We start from the raw sequence: 15,563 nt of genomic DNA on the forward strand, positions 1-15,563 counted from the left end.
AGCGGAATTAGCTGCCCCCCTATGGAGATTGAGGCGCTTACCAGATCAGTCTCCTTTGTACACAGTCTGTGGGATACTACCAGAGACAGATATGCCAGGGTGGCTCTAGAGTCCTCTAGACAATTAGCTCTTAATGAGGATACATCATGTTGGTATGCACAGATGGCATCATGGTTTCAGACACATGGTTTCACCATGGACAAGTTGCCTCCTTTTCAATACTCTCTACAGGCACCCTTGAGGTCTCTGACGCGGGTAGAGATTAATAGACTCATTCATCAGGATTTGATCCAACTGGACACGAGGAGGACATGGATAGAGCCGATACAGGAGTTGGCCACAAAGGTGGCTTTTTATAGAGAGCATCTTCTCCACCTCACGGGGGATGGGTTTGTGATTCGACCTAGCTATATGGACACGCATCTTTCTCATGGTTTGCGTTGTGCCATTGGCCAGATACGCACGTCCTCACATCAGCTCGAGATTGAGATTGGCAGATTCAGAGGGACATTAGAAGATAGCAGGATATGCCGCTTATGCCATCTAGAGCCAGAGACAGAGGTACATTACTTATGTCATTGCACAGTGTACTATGAGATATGAGGCCGTTTTCATTGTCTATTCAGAGAAGGTTTTGGGCCTCTAGCTAGGGTCATGAGTTATGAGGATCAGAGATGTCTTGGGCTATATCTACTTGAGTTACGCAGGCATAGAGAAACTTTACTGAGGAGAGCTGAAGAGAGACAACCCCAGAGACAGATCATAGATTTCTTTACACTAGATATTGTACACCTAGAAGAACAGACAGAGAAGCAGCCAACAGTGGAGAGGTCTGCCCGCACTACTGGCATTCTCATAGACCGAGCATTGGAGCTAGGGAGATCTAGACGACCCTGATGGAGAAGAGGAGCTACACAGTTTCGAAGGAGGCTACAACAAAGGATTCGAGCCATACTTTTTCGTCGTCCAGAGTGCAGATGAAGATGGATCTCTACTTCCCTTCCATATTGTCTACACATTGTACTGCTTAGTTCACACATTTCATGCTTTCACTTTTCACACCTATCAGCTTAGTTTAGGATTCCGCAGTATTTATATTTGGTTATCCTAGTTTAATTTGTTTTGTTAATCGGACTTTGTATCAGATACACCGCATTGTAACTTTCTGGTCTCATAGGTCACTTTGGCCTTTTGAAGACGTTAATGTAACATTTCATTTCATTCTCTCTCTCTCTCTCTCTCTCTCTCTCTCTTTATGCTTTTGCACTTGGAAGTTGGCATAGCCTAACCCTTACCTCCATATCTCTAATCCTAACCCTAACACCATGGTTAAGATAAGGCTTCATCCTCCATAGCCTACTACCATATACATGTGGTAGTGATGTCTCTGAACACACTTAGGACCGCTGGGGCATTTTTTCCTTCACTAGGAGTTTCCCCCCCCCCCCCCCCCCCCCCCCCGTGCATTGTATATATCCCATCACTCTAGGGCTATCTATCTTTCCATTGCACACTTAATAATACGCTCTCTATTGTGTGCCTTGAGCTTCCTTCATCTTCTTCAAGCTGTGTGTTTTCTTGCAACCCTAATTCCAACAATTGGTATGAGAGAAGGTTGAGTCCTCCCGGGCTTAGTCGCCAACAACTCCAACACACGCCTGCTCACTTTCTCCGATTTCTGTGAGCTTTGGCGAGCGTCAGCAGTTCGACAAATACTTCGGGGGAGCTCGTAGAGCATTGTCTATTCAGATTTCTTATTCGAGCTCATTTCGGCGTCCGTTTCCACTACAAGCAGTACTGCGCAAGCTAGTTTCTTCATTTTGTGCAGAATTTTTGTCAGTGCCGTTTTTTGCATAACAATTCCTTACAGTCTTTTACGGTTTGTGTTATATAGCACGTGTTGTTCCCGCTTCGTTTTCTCCTCTTTTCGGGCAGTTTTCACATCAGTGCAACATTTGCCATGACTGACAACAACACAGTTGTGTTCAAGATGTTTGTTGCTGAGGATAGATTGGATGGGGACAATTACCCTATGTGGGCTTATATGATGCAATATGTCCTTGTGTCAAAGGGTGTTTGGAATATTATGTAGGGCATTGATGTACGTCCTGGTTGTGAGGATATAGGCGATGTTGAGAATGTTGCAGGTTTTGGTGGCAGGATTGTTGTTGCCAGGGCTGTTTTGCCTACGGCTGAGCAAGCTCGTTGGGATGTAAAAGTGTCAGGTGCAACGGAAGAGAATAAGGATTTGCTCGGATCTAGTACTCCGCACACAAACACAAGGGATACTTTGCTTCACTTGAAAGATTGAGCTGACTGAAAGAAAGAGAGAGACAAGAGAGAGAAAAGAGACGACACAGGGATGTCGAGTCCCAACCCTCAAGGGCCCCTTGCTCTGTTGCCAAAGCAAGTACTTTCTTTATTCTTGCACAAATGCTACTACAATGACTAAATGCTGAGATGCTGATGCTAATGGGTACTGACGCTACTGATGTTGGGTACTGAACTGATGCTAGTGGTGTTGGGAACTAATGGGTACTAATGGGTACTGAGAAACTGAGAGGTTCTATGCTGACGACGGTGATGTCGACGACGAGGTACTAATGGGTCTGTGTCGATGTCGATGATATCGACGACGGGTACTGCGGGTTCTATGTCGAAGACGGGGAGGTTGACGACAAGGTCTATGTCGAAGATGATGAAGTCGACGAGGAGGTACTAAGGGTCTTTGTCGACGATGATGAAGTCGACGACGGTACTGTGTCTAAGACGGTGAAGTCGATGACGGTTCTGTGTCAAAGACGGTGAAGTTGACGACGGGGTCTATGTCGAGGACGATGAAGTCGACGATGGGTACTATGGGTTCTTTGTCGAAGACGGGGAGGTCGACGACGAGGTCTATGTCAAAGACGATGAAGTCGAGGGCGAGGTACTAAGGGTCTTTGTCGACGACGATGAAGTCGACGACGGTTCTGTGCCGTACACGTGAGGTCGACGATGGGTGCTATGTCGGCGATGATGGAGTCGGCGACAAGGCTATGGCTGGAAACTGAACACACACGTTGGCTGCCTGGCTGATCTGAAAACGTTGGCTGGCCTGATTTGAAAATGTTGGCTTTCGTGGACTGGTTCCTGTGAGAAAACCTTGGGCTGAATCTGATATGTCCTGTGCTCCTTGTGGCTCCGAGGTGATCTGCCTTCTATTGGTGCCCAAGGGGCTTCATTTATAGGTCCTTAGCAATTTGCCCCACCTACTTTTCCAACAAAAGTCACTTATTAGTAAATAAGTAAAAAATGTGTACTTTGGCAAAAAAGGTTTCAATGCTCTGAAAAATGCTCATGCTTATTGACTGTGCAAGAGAGGGTATGCAACTCTGACTGGCCTGAGCATGCACGTCCTGCTAGAGGCTCACAACGGTTCCAGGCTCAGTCCTAAGGTAGGCTACGACTGATGCTAGACTATGGAAGAAGGCCACGTGGCGCAAGTGAAGTGCGCACGTGACATCCCCCCCCAACCCCGTTAAAAGTGAGGCACATTTGCCGAACTTCTATCTGTACTTCTGATGCTGACTGATGAATGCTTTTGATGCTGTGGATGCACAAACCAATGTAGATTCCTCTGAAACCAGGGACTAATGGTACTACCGGTGCTGTGGATACTGCTGGCGATGCAAACACCGTGTAAGGGTCACTGTCAAGTCTTACTACGATTGCCGAGTATCAGCCTGGGCTCTATACCAGATAGTGCTGACTCTACCTGCTGTAGCAAGAGCTGTTCCCTGAACACTGACTGTGGTGAAAACATTACCGGTGCTGATGGACTGAGGTTTGGTTCCGGAGTCCTTTCCAAAGGTTCAATGACGAGGGAAATGGATGCATGCTACATGCGAATGCGAATGCAGAAGAGGTCAAGGATCCTGTCTCCAACTCCTTCCATATCCGTATACAAGGCTAGGAGATCTTGGTATGTAAGATCTTGGTTCTCGTGTATTCAATGTCGATCTTCCTTCAAAGACATGGCAATGAAGATGGGATCTGGTAAGGTAAGTCCATGGTCGGGACTCAAAGATTCTTTAGGAAACAAAATTGGGAGAGGTTCCTTGGGTTCTTTGGTTCAACTTGGGTTCTTGATGGTTCTTGAGGTTCTTGATTCTTTTGGGGTTCTTCTTTAGGTTCCTCCCTTGAGTTCGCGAAGCTGAAGTACGCACAGAGCTCTTATTCCAATGTCAGGTGCAACGCTCACATAGTTGTGATACCAATGTCAAGTGCAGCGAACACAGAGCTCTGATACCAATGTCAAGTGCAATGCACACAGAGCTCTGATACCAATGTCAGGTGTAGCGGAAGAGAGTAAGGATTTGCTCGGATCTAGTACTCCACACACAAACACAAGGGATACTTTGCTTCACTTGAAAGATTGAACTGACTGAAAGAAAGAGAGACAAGAGAGAGAATAGAGATGACACAGGGATGTTGTGTCCCAACCCTCAAGGGCCCCCTTGCTCTGTTGCCAGAGCAAGTACTTTCTTTATTCTTGCACAAATGCTACTACAATGACTAATTGCTGAGGTGCTGATGCTAATGGGTACTGACGATACTGACGCTGGGTACTGAACTGATGCTATTGGTGCTGGTAACTACTGGGTACTGATGGGAAATGAGAAACTGAGAGATTCTCTGTCGATGAAGGTGATGTCGACGACGAGGTACTGATGGGTCTATGTCGATGTCGATGATATCGACGACGGGTACTGTGAGTTCTATGTCGAAGACGGGGAGGTCGACGACGAAGTCGACGAGGTCTATGTCTAAGACGATGAAGTCGACGACAAGGTACTAAGGGTCTTTGTCGACGACGGCACTGTGTCGAAGACGGTGAAGTAGACGACGGTTCTGTGTCGAAGACGGTGAAGTCGACGACGGTTCTGTGTCAAAGACGGTGAAGTTGACGACGGGGTCTATGTCGAGGACGATGAAGTCGACGATGGGTAATGTGGGTTCTATGTCGAAGATGGGGAGGTGGATGACGAGGTCTATGTCGAAGACAATGAAGTCGACGACGAGGTACTAAGGGTCTTTGTCGACGATGATGAGTCGACGACGGTTGTGTCGAAGATGGTGAAGTCGACGATGGTTCTGTTCTGAAGACAGGGAGGTCGACAACGGGTGCTATGTCGGCGATAATGGAGTTGATGACGAGGCTATGGCTGGAAATTGATCTGACAACGTTGGCTGGTCTGTTTTCGGACTTAGATTGGGCTGATTGTTTTGACATGCGAGTGTCGACGAGTGGTTTTTGTTTCATGCTCGACAATTCATGCCTATCATGGTTGAGTAAGAAGAAACCTATTGTGGCCACTTCTAGTTGTGAGGCTAAGTACAGGGCAGTCTTCACAACCACGGTTGAGTGTGTATGTCTCGGACACCTTATGGTTGATTTAGGTGTTGGATAGGGTACTGCCAACACTATCTACACTGACAATCAGAGCGCATTGGCAGTTGCGAGGAACCCGGTTTTTCATGTTTGCACAAAGCACATTGAGGTGCATTACCACTATGTCAGGGAGAGTATGTCAGGGAGAGGCTCTTAGCAGGAGAGATCAGCTTGGCTTATGTGCCAACATAGGCCAACCTTGCAGATCTTTTCACAAAGGGATTGTCTCGTGAGAAGTTCAAAACTTCGACAAATCTTTGGGCTTACTCCCCTTTGTGGATTGATCATGTCCTCACATAGCATGGCACTTCCCTATACTCTTATATGCCAGCTCTCGTTCACCGGATCACTCCCAAGGGGGATTTGTTACCATATACATGTGGTAGTGATGTGTGTGAACACACTTAGGACCGCCAGGGCATTTTTTCCCTCACTAGGAGGTCCCGTGCACTATATATACGCCCATCACTCGAGGGCTATCTACCTTTCCATTGCACACTAAGTAATACACTCTCTGTTGTGTGCCTTGAGCTTCCTTCGTCTTCTCTAAGCTGTGTTTGTTTTCCTAGCCTTATGCCAAACCATCGATGATTAGGGAACACGCTACCCTACAAATGGTATCAGTGCCGACGGTTCATACCTAGGCCTATCTATCAATAAATCCCTATTTGCAATAGCATTCCTAATAATCGACTCTCTAATCACTATGGTCACTAATTAAGTTTGGGCATGCTCTTGGCAATACCAATGAGTCACTATCCTTCTTTATCAACGACGTCTTGATTAGTGGCATCCAGTAATTGTGTGTGTATTTTTTCGATTAGATTACTTTCATTTGCATTCATTTTCAGTCTACTTTGTTGGATCATAACGCTCGTCGTAGCCCGCATTGCATCTTGCAACTCATGTGTGCGCAAAAGTCTCTTCATAAGCTTCGTAATTCATTAATCCGCATATAATTTGGATTAGTGACAAGAGATTAATGTCTTGATTAAAATTCATCAATTCTAATCAAGAGTTCTGCTTGTAGCCTTGTTGAAAGCGTGTCTGAAGGACACCTTTATTTTTAGGGAGGGTTGTGAAAAAAGAGAGTCCGTGTGTTTGTATGTGCCTTAAGTGTGGGAGCCATTCCTAAATAAGAATAAGACAAAGCGTGGTGGCGTTGTCCACATCAATTGAACTTGCAGTGCTCAACTGCTACATCACCCTCGTGGCCTCGTCATTGATTATCTGCTGGCCCACGCTGCCGCTCCTGCTTGCGACTCGTAACACCACTGCACGATACGCTGCTTGTATTCTCATTTGAGAATTTTCAGCTATCCTCACGTCTCCACTCTTGGCTATGGGGCGCACTAAGCTGACAACACGCAAGTCTACGGGCATGAAGGCCCCTCGCAAGTAGTTGGCAACCAAGGCAGCCCGCAAGTCCGCCCCTGCTGAAACCGGCCTGTTTAATCCAAAAAGGGCGGTAGACCTTAGACTTAAACCTTATTTGCTTTCACCCATTTAATTTGTCGCCCACTTTACCTATACTTTCAAGACACAACAAAGGGGAAAGGGATACAGGTTGCTAGATTGCACCTGTATGAGAAGACCGACACCAGACTGGCCCCTAAATTAGGTACCCCTTTCGGTATTTCTTTATTCTTTAACAAAGGGAATAAAAGCTGTGGTTCCCTTCAAGCTGCCCCGCACAATCTTGGCTGAATTTCAACTGTTCTGGCCTGATTTCCGCAGCATAACTGTACTAGGACCCTTCACAGTCAGTATTCCTACGCACTGGATGACTTTCCCGACGCATACAGACACTTTGCAAAACTTGGCGAGAATCTGCAGCACGCTGAATTCTCTGTTTTCTGCCCCGAAAATGCGCCAGATCACCTGTACAGCGGTCCCCTCGCGTCCCCGAACCTCCTGGGGGTATTAGGGTCCGTTTAGGGCCAAAACCCTAAACCTGTAAAAATACACAGCAGGCTGTAATTCACTGTTTTGGGCTCCGTTTTGCATGCCCGTCGCATCCGTAGCAAGTTCTCGAGCTCCCGCACCTGTAGGGCTACTTGCCCTTTGAATCGGACGAGATTTCGCACGTGAAACCTCTCCGAATCACCTGTAACTGCGGAGGATTAGCCGCTAGCTAATCCAGTACCTGTGCAAGAGGCTCTTGCCTCGGCAATCACGCATGAACCCACACAATTGTACATTGGTCAATTGAAAAGCCCACTAGAGAGGCATAACATACTGCCATAGGGGAGAGAGAGTGCAGTGCGTAGCGTGCAGGGCATCACTCCTGGCACCGCACTGTACATAAGAGGTAAGCAAGCACTCCATTGAAGCTCTCAACCTGTGACAAAATGCAACTGAAGCCCTCTCCAAGCTTAAAAATGAGTGCCCATTTTTCTGTAGGAGGAAAGTCCATGAGAAATTAACACTTGGCGCATTTAGCATTTTCCCGTTTCGGGTTCGCCGCTTAAAAATATCTTGACCGGTTGCCCAGTTGACTTCGCGGCAGAGTTGTAAAATGTTCCCCTAGTCATACCGGAGGTAATGACGCGAACACATTTTCAGGTTCCAAAATAGCAGTTCCCTAAATTTTAGGAGATGTTGCCATTGTATCTTTCTAGGTCATCTGACCCTCTTTGTACACTGCAGCCACACCAAGAACTGAAATGTAGCCTCTGTAGCAAAGGATTCCACTTTGGCTAGTCAATGACCCCACTTTGGCTAACCATAGTCCTTGTCCAACCTTAGTGCTCTCTTGCCCTCGGCCTGGACTCCCTCTGAACAGTTCCACACTAGCTATGCAATGTAGGGCAGTTAGATTTCCCGAGGGGTGTTTCCAAAAAGTGAAAATAAATAAATAATAAAGAAAGAAATCAACAAAAAGGATAGATAGTAGTCACATGCTGGTGACATACCCCCCTCTTGAAATCTCAAACGTGCTCGTTTGCATCTATGCCATACATGCTCACAGTTAACACTGGTGTATTCAACACTTGTCGACAGATGTACGACACATACATGCTCATTGTCAACCCTGGTGTATTCAACACCTCGTCGACACATGTATTGCCTGCGTGTGAACCCTGTCCCAATGACATAGTGGTAGCTTCGCACTCTGCCATTGCTTTGAGTCATTAACTTTCCGATGACAAAATGGTAGCTACGCATTTTGCCATTGTCTTTTAGTACACGTTGGATCCAGTAACAATTTCGAGCATACCCAAACCGACTGTTTAAGAATGCAGTTACACATGTACCCTTTAATAGAAGCAATTACTGCATCCTTGACAAACTAACAAGAAATACTCACTTCTATAGCACTAACCAAACTTTTAGACATTCCATAAGAGCAATTGCCATACTGACAATCTGTACAGCTCTAACATTGATGTAACATGTACTTCATTTGAGCTCACTCTAAATACCATGTACATCATTTCTTTGAGAAGCCATTGTCACACTGACAAACCATGTAGCTTTGAAATTCAAGGGGTCAAGGTAGGTTGCAAATCGAAGGCTTCAAGGTAAAGTGATAACACAGTTGGTGACTCTGCAAGTTCACCTTCTTCCATCCACTTAGCATCCATTGGTGGATAGTTTCTGAACTTCACCAAGTAACGCTTAGCAACCTTGCCTTTCACTTTTCTTTCTTTATGTGCCAAAATCTGTTCTGGGACCAAGATCTCGTCAAGTTCCTCGACTTCTGGTTGATCTTCAGCCGGCATATCCTCTGGCACATCACCCACATAGGGTTTGAGAAGACTCACATGAAACGCATTGTGAATCTTCCAACTCTCAGGCAATTTCAGCCTATATGCGACATCATTAAATGATGTCGCATACTTGAAAAGGCCCATAGTAACGCACGCTGAGCTTTGGAAACAGTCTTTCCTTGCCCTTAATCTTCTTTAACCTTGCCTTTTCAAAGCGTGGAAGCACCCAATCACCAAGTGAAAATACCACTTCACGACGGTGACGATCAGCTGCTTTCTTTTGCTTTGCCTGAGTCTTTTCTAAGGCCACTTTGACCTTCTTGTACATTTCATCCATGTCCTGAACATACTTGTCTGCTTCAAATATCTTGTCCTTTGTATGCAATATGGGAGGAACTTTCTTGCCACCTTCAACTATCTCAAAAGGTGCCTTGCCAGTTGATGAATGCACTGTATTATTGTATGCATACTCCACCAATGGCAAATATTGCTCCCACTTTCCTTTATGCTCTGACACATAGCACTTCAGCAGATCTAGGACAGTAGAATTTGCCTCTTCTGACTGCCCATCTGTTTGAGGATGAAATGACGAAGAGAATTTGAGGGTTGTGTCCATATTCTCAAACAAGCCTCTCCAGAACAAACTTGTCATGCGTGGATCACGGTCGCTAACAATCGACTGTGGCATGCCATGATACTTGAAAATATTACTCATAAACAAGCGTGCCATCTGATCTGGCTTTATCTTCTTCCTAACAGGAATAAAATGAGCGTGCTTGTTGAATCTGCAAATGATGGTCCAAATACCATCGTTTCCTGTCTGCGTTCTCGGAAGATCAAAGATAAAATCCATAGCAATACTTTCCCATGGTTTATCTGGAATAGGTAGTGGTTGCAATAACCCTGGTGCCTTTTGCCTGTCAAACTTGACCTTTTGGCATATTAGGCATTCTCGCACAAAGGCATCCACATCTCTTCTCAATGTAGGCAAGTAGAAGAATGTCTCAACCGCTTTAACTGTAGCATCGATACCACGATGCCCGCATACGGTAGGACATGACTCTCTTCCATAACTTTGCGTCGCAATGGCTTTGTGACACACAATCTGCCATGCATCATCATGAACCCATCTTTGAGAAGATAGTGTTCATGACGTTGTCCATCCATTAGCTGCTCGAAGACCCTTGCAAAATCTTCATCATTTGCATACTGTTCCCTCATATCATCAAGTTCATGATGATAAGGAATTGACACAGCTGAAATTTGTGGCTTCCTTGACAAGGCATCAGCCACAACGTTCTTCTTGCCTTCCACATGCACAATCTGAAAATGGAACATGGACAAGATATTTGCCCATCGCATATGCTTCTCAGATAACTTTGCCTGTGTTAAGAAGTATTGCAAGGTCTGGTGATCCGTTTGGACAACGAAATCTGCACCTAGCAGGTAGTGTTTCCAGCTTAAAGAGCGCATGAATGACGGCTTGTAGTTCTTTTTCATAGACTTGCATAGTCTTTTCTGGCCCTTGCAAGATTCTACTCTCATAGGCTACTACCCTGTCATCTTGCATTAGCACTGTACCAATGCTACTACCACAGGCGTCACACTGGACCACAAATGACTTCCTAAGATCTGACAAGACAATGACTGGATCTGAAGTCATCTTTTCCTTTAAGAGATTAAAAGCTGAAATCTCTTTTTCTGTCTATATGAAGGTGATTTCCTTCTTTTGAAGAGCATGTAAAGGTGAAGCAATCTCAACGAAATTTCGGATAAACCTTCTGTAATAGGAGCATAGTCCCAAGAAGCTTCGGACATCGTGCACCATCTTCAAATCTGGCCATGACTTGATCGCTTCAACTTTTGCAAGATCCATTCTGACACCATCCTTTGAGACAATGTGTCCCAGAAAGTGAATCTCTTCCAGGAAAAATTCACTTTTGTTTGCATTGATGAGCAACCTATGGCTGCGTAGCTCTTTGAACACAATGGCCAAGTGATGCCTATGCTTCTCTTCATTCTTTGAGTAGACTATCATGTCATCAAAGAATGTACCAACAAACTGCTGGTGTGGACGGAAAATTTTGTCCATCATCCTATTGAACGTAGCAGGAGCATTTGTGAGACCAAAGAGCATCACTAAAAATTCGTAAAGGCCAAACGTTGTTCTAAAAGCAGTCTTGTGCACATCCTCTGATGTAATGCGGATCTAATGGTACCCACTCTTTAGATCTATCCTGCTAAACATAGCTGCTCCTTCTAATTTGTCCAGAATATCATCAATTCTAGGCATAGGGAACCTATTCTTGATGGTATTCTTGTTCAGTGCACGGTAGTCGATGCACATACGCCATGAGTCATCCTTTTTCTGCACCAACAACACTGGAGAACAAAATGGAGATGCTGGGCTGAATCAGCCCCTTTTCTAACAGCTCTTGTACTTGGCTCATTATCTCTTTCTGCTGAGCCGCACTAACCCTGTACGGAGGCTTATTTGGTGGTCTACTGCCTGGCACCAAATCTATCGCATGGTCCTCGGGTCTCTGGTGTAATTGAGACGGTAATGAATCGGAAAAACAGTCACTATACTGTTGTAAAAACATTGACCTTTCTTTATCTAACACAGATAAATTTGATTCATCGCAATCTAATACTTCACGTGCAAAAACCAAGTACGCAGAAAGATGCTTTTTCATTACAGAAGTAATAGCAGAAGCTGATACAGTGGGAATAGACTCCCCTTTAAGCTTTACATCCAAAATGTGAGTCTTTCCTCTGCTCTGTACAGTGATCTTTTTGTTGTAGGCATCCATGATTCCATGTACACGAAACAACCAAGGAATACCTAGCAACACATCACATCCGTCCAGTGGCATGATGTAAAATTCTTCAGCATCTACATAGGATTGGATATGTAGGCGCAACTTTCCGATGATGGGTGTCACAACTTCTGTATGGCCAGGACATGCCAAACCTGCCTCTGCTGTACACCCCATCTCTTCAGGTTTGATTCCCAACTTTGAAGCCAATTCTGGGGAAATGAAGTTGGCTTTGGCACCTGGATCAAAGAAGATAAGCACTGTTTGATCCCTGACCTTTCCCCATGCTCTGCAAAGCTCACTTGCATCTGAATTTGGCTTGTCGCCCACCATATCTGGCACTAGACCAGCCATGGGCCTCTTTCCTTTCCTGTCCTCCTTGTCCTCAGAATCAGTTGGCCTTTTCTTTTGAGGACAATTTTGAGCAATGTGGCCAGGCTGCTCATAGATAAAGCATTTATTCTTTGACCTCAGGACCTTCTTTTGCTCTTCCGACTTGCGAGGAAAACGTCTTTTCCATTTCTTTGCTGGTCCCTTTTCTGATTCAGCTGTAGCTTTACCTTTCCGTGCGTTGGCTGGCTCCTGAGTCCCTTTAGGAACCTCATTGGGAACGTACTTCTTCGCTGAATTTTTTTTGGCTGATCCTTCCTTGACGCCAGTATTAAATTCACAATCTTCTCCCTTGAGCAAACCATTGCCAGTGTTTACTACCTCGATGAGCTGCGTCAAAGTAGTGACTTTGGTCTTCGTGCAGTACTTTCTCAATCCTTTGGGTAGGCCACAACAGTATTTTTCAATCTGTTATGTCAATGGCACAAACCTATCGGAAGTTACTGGAAGTAGAGCTTTCCAAAACTTCCGATTGTAATCATCCAGATTCTTGCAAGTGGTAGCATTAAGCTGGTGCCATTCTGTCATGACATCTGCTTCAAAGTCATCAGATAACCATGTTGCTGCAAAAATTTGCTTGAAGTAAATCCATGTGGACGGAGCTTGCCCTTGAAGCAATAAAGTTGTCCACCATTGTCCTGCATTCCCTGTCAAGAAAGTGGTTGCCTTGCGGACCTTTGAAGCCTCTATAAAGTTTCCCCCTGCATAGGCCTTGTCAAACTGCTGGAGGAATGAGAGAGCCTTCTTCCTGTCATCAAACCCTGTAAAGGTCGTGAATGCCACACCTTTGCCACCTTCTTTGTACGGAGTTGGCTTCTCAAGCGGCGTTAAGTTGTCATATGGAAGTGACTGAAACATGGGAACACTATTAGGGTTCATCTGTGTTCCTTGGCCGCAATTAAGTTGACCTGGAAATGCTATATTTGGCTATTGATTTGTAATTCCAGCCATACCAAAATTTGCCTGTGGCATTCCAAATTGGCTATGAGTGCTTTGAAACCCTGGTTGCATGCCCATATCACCATACATGGGGTTAGGCATCACTGTTTGAGCACCCCCGAACACTATTCCTGGCGTGTAAAACTGATTTCCAGGTGCATGACCAGCCATGCTCTGAAATACCGATCCACCTCCAAAATAGCCAGGGTGTACTGAAGGTGGTGGGAAGACTTGTTGCATAGCCTGTAGGTTGCTTCCCTGCCCATTAGAACCAGCTATAGGCTGCTGAAAGGTGGCTGGCTGAACTGGTACAGCTTGAAAAACTGGCATTTCAGCCACTTGTTCTTCTACCTTAGGCACAGGTTGTGGAGACTGCATGTTCTCTGTCAAGTGTACAGGTGTTTCCATGACTCTGCAATATGAATCACCTGTGCTTGAGCCTTAACAAGCTTTTGAATATAATCCAGCGACCCAACTTGCTGAGACGGAAGAGGAGGTTGCAGAAAGGTTAAAAACTTCGGGTTCTGCATTACTTGTGTGAACATAGCCACAGCAGTAGCCAACTGGGTCCTGAATATATCATCATCCGTCTGTGGTGGTCTTGAAGACTCACCTACTTCATGTGTCTGTTGACCCTGTGAGGAGGAAACCTCTTCAGTCACATCATCTGGTCTGTCAGCCATAATTGCAATTCCCTGTGTTTGGTCTATGATCCCCTGTGTCTTCAAGCCCAAACTGACCAAGGCTCACTTCTATGGGAAAAAGTGATTTAATCCCAGCGATGGAACCATGAAACCGGCCCGTTTAATCCAAAAAGGGCGGTAGATGTCACCAGCGTGTGACTACTATCTATCCTTTTTGTTGATTTCTTTCTTATTATCTATTTACTTTCACTTTTTGGAAACACCCCTCGGGAAATCTAACTGCCCTGCATTGCATAGCTAGTGTGGAACTGTCCAGAGGGAGTCCGGGCCTGAGGGCAAGAGAGCACTAAGGTTGGACAAGGACTATGGTTAGCCAAGTGGGGTCATTGACTAGCCAAAGTGGAATCCTTTGCTACAGAGGCTACATTTCAGTTCTGGATGTGGCCGCAGTGTACAAAGAGGGTCGGATGACCTAGAAAGATACAATGGCAGCATCTCCTAAAATTTAGGGAACTGCTATTTTGGGACCTGAAAATGTCTTCGCGTCATTACGTGCAGTTTGACATGGGGATCATTTTGTTACTCTGTGGCCAAGTCAACAGAGGCTGCAGGTGAGATATTTTTAGACCCGAGGGTCTAAAGCGGGAAAATGCACAAATGAGTGACACTTGGCACTTTGAGGCCAGTTTACTACTTATAGAGAAGGCAAAAACGTGATTTATAGTTGGGAGGCTCATTTTGCAAGTCTCTGTCACAGGTTAAGAGCTATGGAGTGCTTGCTTTCCCTCTTATGCACAGTGCGGTGCCAGGAGTGATGCCCTGCACGCTACGCACTGCCCTCTCTCTCCCCTTTGGCAGTATGTTATGCCCCTCTAGTGGGCTCTTCATTTGACCAATGTACAGTTGTGTGGGTTCATGCGCGATTGCCGAGGCAAGAGCCTCTTGCACAGGTACTGGATTAGCTAGCGGCTAATCCCCCCGCAGGTACAGGTGAATTCGGAGAGGTTTCACGCCAGAAATCTCGTCCGATTCAAAGGGCAAGTAGCCCTACAGGTGCGGGAGCTCGAGGACTTGCTAGGGATGCGACCGGCACGCGAAACGGAGCCCGAAACAGTGAATTACAACCTGCTGTGTATTTTTGCAGGTTTAGGGTTTTGGCCCTAAACGGACCCTAATACCCCCAGGAGGTTCGGGGATGCAAGGGGACCGCTGTACAGGCGATCTGGCGCATTTTCAGGGCTGAAAACAGAGAATTCAGCGTGCTGCAGATTCTCGCCAGGTTTTGCAAAGTGCCTGTATGCGTCGGGAAAGTCAGTCAATGCGTGGGAATACTGACCGTGAAGGGTTCTAGTACAGTTATGCTGCCGAAATCGGGCTGGAACAGTGGAAATTCAGCCGAGTTTGTGCGGGGCAGCTTGTAGGAACCACAGCGTTTATTCCCTCTTTTGAATAATAAAGAAATACCGAAAGGGGCGCCTAAGTTAGGGGCCAATCTGGTGTCCGTCTACTCATACAGGTGCAATCTAGCAGCCTGTATCCCTCTCCCCTTTGATGTGTCTTGAAAGTACAGGTAAAATAGACGACTAATAATGGGTGAAAGCTAAATCAAGGTTTAAAGTAAAGT

At 45.7% G+C, this 15,563-nt stretch overlaps 1 protein-coding gene across 2 annotated transcripts in view; it reads left to right on the plus strand.

The window, feature by feature from the left end:
• Positions 1–15,563, plus strand: part of LOC147451509 (uncharacterized) — a 141,811-nt gene that overhangs the window by 50,218 nt on the left and 76,030 nt on the right. The window lies entirely within an intron of this gene.

Source organism: Adiantum capillus-veneris, chromosome 9 (genome assembly GCF_014529385.1).
Source record: "Adiantum capillus-veneris isolate H3 chromosome 9, ASM1452938v2, whole genome shotgun sequence".
Taxonomy (NCBI): Eukaryota; Viridiplantae; Streptophyta; class Polypodiopsida; order Polypodiales; family Pteridaceae; genus Adiantum; species Adiantum capillus-veneris.